This window comes from Pygoscelis adeliae, unplaced genomic scaffold, assembly GCF_000699105.1.
Source record: "Pygoscelis adeliae isolate BGI_AS28 unplaced genomic scaffold, ASM69910v1 Scaffold40, whole genome shotgun sequence".
NCBI classification, from domain to species: domain Eukaryota; kingdom Metazoa; phylum Chordata; class Aves; order Sphenisciformes; family Spheniscidae; genus Pygoscelis; species Pygoscelis adeliae.
The window spans coordinates 2,526,666-2,531,826 of NW_008823953.1; positions in this window are offsets into that span (position 1 = coordinate 2,526,666).

The following is a 5,161-nucleotide window of genomic DNA, read 5'->3' on the forward strand; positions in this document are numbered from 1 at the left end:
GCGCCCCGGGCCGGCGGGGCCGGGGCCGGAGGGAGGGGGGGACGCCAACCCCGCGGCTTGCTTACTGTGGGCTCCGAAAAATGAGGGTCTCTTTCTTTTTCCCTTTTCCTTCTCACCACCACCCCCCTCCCCGGAGACTGGTGAAAGGATTATATTATTATATTAAATTGAAATCGTATCGTTCTAGGACTGAAGTGCATTTGCAACTTGCTGCACAATGGCAAAAAGAAAAAAAAAAAAAAAAGAGCCTGAAGTGAAATTGCGCAGAAGGGATATTTGTGTTTCTTTTGCGGGAAAGGTTAATCAATCTAAATGTAAAGTAATGCTTTGTGATGGGAGGCTATCTAATGCTAAACCCAGATTAATTCTAAATAAAAATATGATGATTAATGCATGTGCTCTGAGCACCAGAAGAACTAATAAGAATTAGCTGCTTGTGCTGGAACGTTTTTACTGTTGCAAAACACAGACTGATTAATTCAAGGCGGAAAAGTTGCTTCTTTTAAGAATCCTATGCGGGAACTATTCCCTCTTTATTAGAGAACAGCCGGAAAGACTGGACAGAAACAACTCCTTCTAAAATATATGAAAATCATCCTTTATACCATGAGTTATATGACTCTGTAATCTTGGTCTCAATGAAACAACTGTATATCTGGAATAGTATTTGTTCTGTTTACTGTTACATGGGAAGGGAAGCTTGGTAAAGGATCAGCGTCCTATTGTACAAGAGTTTCCTGCTGTTTCCTTGTTACCTTAGTAAATAAAAATACCTTAACGTAGTCCTGTTTTTTAGTAAGAGTTGCTTCTCTCTTTTGTATTTGTTGAAATCACTGGTAACATTGTTTGCGAGCTCAGTTTCTTAGAATAGTTTGGAGATGGGCTACTTTTACCCTTACCTGTTAGCATCACCAGGGAAGAAGTAGGGATGATTTTTGATGCATTCAGGCAAGGCTAAAGCAAAATGTATTTTCTGTAGTAAATTGTTTTCACCCTTAGGCTGCACTTTCAATTTCAGTATATGTTGTCTCTTAACTCTAATGGATGATATTTTGCCCTTTTCTTGGCTATGGAGGAGCAGTATGCTCATATTCTTGTCTCTGCAAATCCAATCTTTCAAACTTGCAGCATGCAGAAGTCCCTCTGATTTCAGCGCACCGTATCTAATGAGGAGCTAGTATCTCATAATGCTTTCAGCTCTTGTCTAGGCACCGAAATGGATAGTGTTCTGAAAACTGATACAATTTTAAAGGTCAGATCCTATAAAACATTGTGATTCCTAGCCAATAATGTGCCTTCTGGAACTGATTATTTAGTCTGGAGTTGCACTGTAGACTGTCCCATCCTTTTGTCTGGGTTCCATCGAGTACTTGCCAGGTGCAGTGACCAATAAAACTGGGGAAGATCTGCGCTGGGTGAGTTTTGCAAGAGGCCTTCTGTAACAGAGGCAGCAGGCATAGCCAGTTGTTTCTCAGATGCTGTGGAGCCATGTGGTCAGAAAGGTGTTGTCCTTCCCGTTTCCTCAATTTGACTCCCAGTTTGATCTAGCTGTGTGGAAGGCAGAGTTCTGGGTGTATGTTGGAATAGGATTGTGTGATGCTCAGAAAAGATGAGGCCTTGTTCCATGTCTTGATACTTTTAACTCTTTCTTTCTTCCTGTTCACCTGTGAATTAATCTTAGCAGAGCCTCAGAGGCTGTAGCCACAAGAACGGCATTTGGATCGACTTGCACCCTACTAACGTATAGCATACACCCAGCTGAACGGGAGGTAACAGCCAGTAAGTAGGTCATCCCCGAATACTGGGAGCCATTTCTGTCATATCAGTATGGCAGGTCACTCAGTTTAAATTCCTGCTTTTTTTCCTTCTGAATCTACCTATTTGGATCCTTGTAACTGTAATACGTAATGGAAATTGTGTGTAGCATCTAGCTTTTTGTCTGGTTAAAAAGAAAGAGCCACACCCTTGGTTGCTGGTAACTGATAGGGTTTCATTAACTTTGTGATCGATAGCAGACCTGTGCCTTCTACAGAATCTGGCTTTGAGCAGATGTCACAAGCTCGCTCTGAATGTCCCTTCAGCATACAGATAGCAATCGCCCTCCCCCTGCCCTCCGCAAACACGTCTGTCCATAGCAGGCTGCTTTTTTCAGTGGTACCCGTAACAAAAATGGACTGTACTCATACTGGAAGGTATTTACTATCTGCAGATGGGGCTGTAATTGTTTTTACTTTTTTATTATTATTTTCCAAACCTCCAATAAATGCACTGGACAAGAATCCACCGCTCTCTTGATTACCGCAAAGAGTAATTAATTGATCAGATCTGTTTTCTTTTTACTGTCCTGTGGACTGAAAGATAATGATGTGCAATGTGGAGGATATTCCTGCTAGAGATAGTATTTCTGCAAATCCTGCAAAACGTAACTAATGCTCTGTAGAGCACCATCCGACATTCAGTGAGCAGGCTGCCTGCTCTGTCTTCCCCCACACCATGTGCATACGTACGTACTCGCGCTCTGTGTTTTATGGTGTGATCAAAACCAGTCTTTGGTTAATGTTTTAGTAACTTCTCTTTCTCATTGTTCTTACTAGCAGCAGTAACATTTGCAATTTCAGTCTGTGGCAGGAAGCACATTTCCTTTCTTAAAGGAAATCTGAATGAATTCAGAGGCCACAGAAAAGGACGGCTTGCAGTTTGCGTTGCTGCAGTCTGTCAAAGAAAACAGGCTAGAAGGCAGATGCTGATTTCTTTAAAAACAAACAAACAGAAAACCAAGTCTTGTATTTTTTCTCTTTCCAAATACGCAATCTTAAGGAATGTACTCAAGCATCTGGCTAATTCACATACCATTAATTCTCTAAAGATTACATATGCACACCCAATTAGACCTGCATCATTTATTTAAAAAATGAACGTACTTTTGTATTTATATTTTATAGCTGTGCCAAGTTATTAAAGGACATAGAAGGAGGAATTTATAAGCAAAATGTGCAAAGTCCTTCTCCTAGAAAAGTTGAAAGCATCAGCAGGGCCGAACCTAAGCTTAGTTTAAAACCATAACCACACTTTTTTTTTTTGCTACTAGTGAATGGGTAGATGGCTTTTTAAAGACATGAACGAACGCTTGTTAGAAACTCTGAGATACGGCCTGTCTTCGTACAGGAGCTAGTGGAGCGGGCACCAACCCTGATGTCTGAGGTCCTTTTGTATTGCAGTAATATGAGTAATCTTCCCTTTGTGCCTGTTTTGCGGACTGCAGTGAGTTGCTGCCAGCTGCAGTTTCTTGTGGGTTTAATAGTCCCAAACAACTACAAGGACATCGTCCTCCAAAGGCTCTGTGAGGATGAGAGCCTGCTGCTGATGGCGTACATCCCCTCTCACGCTTGTATGGCTCTCCACCAGCTTAACTAAGAGGCCAGTACCACTCAGAAGAATAATTTGGATCTTGTCAAGAGATGGATGATCATAGCCTATAGGAAAAACTAATCCGTGCCCTGACTACCCTGTTCATCTCTCTGGTACCTCAGTGCTAAAGAAGCTCAAATCATTAGAGGCAATGACATTCTTGTCTTATTCTTAGCAGTGAGTTCCTGCGAGGTCTGCTAACCAGCAGTAGGGACGGTGGTTAGTAGCCGCCTGCTTTATGTCGGGGTTTACTGGTGTAAAGTTGCCATGGAGATCGGTAGGAGTTTTAACTGAGCAGGGACCGCAGCGGTTTGCCCTGTGTGTGTAAATCTGTTCGGCATGTCGTGTGTATCGGATTCGGCTGTGCTGCTCACATTTGAGGTCCACTAGCTTGTTTGCCTGATCCCTGTGTAGGAGAGCTGAGCAACTGCCACGCAGTATTCATAGCACTGTGATACTAAAAAAAGGCAGAATCGGGATTGGTACCTGCTGTTCCAGGGGCCATATAAAAGCAAAGTCTGGGCACCGAAGGAGTTCTGGTGCAGGTTTCTAAACCCTGTAAGCTAGAAGGAACTGTTACTTGCAAAACTTTCCCAGGCTGGAGCCTTTCTTGTGACAGCAGTAGGCATATTGGCTGTCTGAAACAGAGAATTGTTAAGAAGCAGAAACAGAAATCTTGCAACTTGGGAGATGTGGGAAGGAGGAATCTTCCCAATGCATTTCAGAACTTGTAAAGCGGATTAAAATATGGGGAGGAGGGCGAGCAGAATGAGTGCTGAATATAAATGTCCCCTTTACACTTGTAAAGGGTACACAGGCTCCACGTGCTCAGAAACACTGCCAGGAAAGCATCAATTAAAATGCTCGAGACTGACGAAGGCTTTAAGGCTGTTGAGGTAAACGGTGACTCATATTGGTTGAGAAGCAGGAAGGAAAAACATTTAACGACGTACATCCCAAGCTGGGCTCTGAAATGAGGCTTTCCCAAGGGGTTGACCTGCAGGCACTGAGATTTTAGCCAGGGCCTGCTGATCTGCAGCCTTCAAAGGTGAAGAGCCAAAGTATTTTTCGCTGACTCGGCTGCAGACCTGCTGGGTTTACAATGCATATATCTTTGCAGGGTGTTACGGAGAGAAACTTGGCATATTTCTAAAATTAGAGTAAGAGGAAACAGCCAGCTGATGAAAATATTCGGAAGGAAGGTTTAAGGAGTTAGAAATTGTGAAGGTGGCGGTGGTGGGGGGGAATAGGGCAAACATGGAGATGGATCTTTGAACACCACTTGCTCCAGCAGCAGCTACAGAGCCCTCCTGCACGTACTGCTTAGACCCTGGCATTGATTTGAGAGGGGAACGAGGCTTCTGCTGTGTTTGTCCCAAGGAAGAGGCTCCAGTCCTTTCAACAGAAGCTAAAGCTTCTGCATCTTGAAGACTGGTGTGAGCCTGTTGTATTAGTGGAAAGGCCTGATCACACTCATCAAAAGCGTCTTCTCCTCTTCCTCCTCCCCCCACCTCCTGTACCACTCTTAACAATTCAATCCATAGCAGTTTGTCTTCATGGGCTGTAATTGATCTGCCTGTGATTTAGCTCATCAGATGCTCATTAAAGAGCTTGCAGCCTTTCTTATTCATGAGGAGTGAGAGTTGGGGATCTAAAAACACTTTGTCTAACTGGATTCATTTAGTATTCTGTGATTCGGGGAGACTAATAAACTTATATGAGCTATTATTTAAAGGTGAGCTGCCAAGTGAAC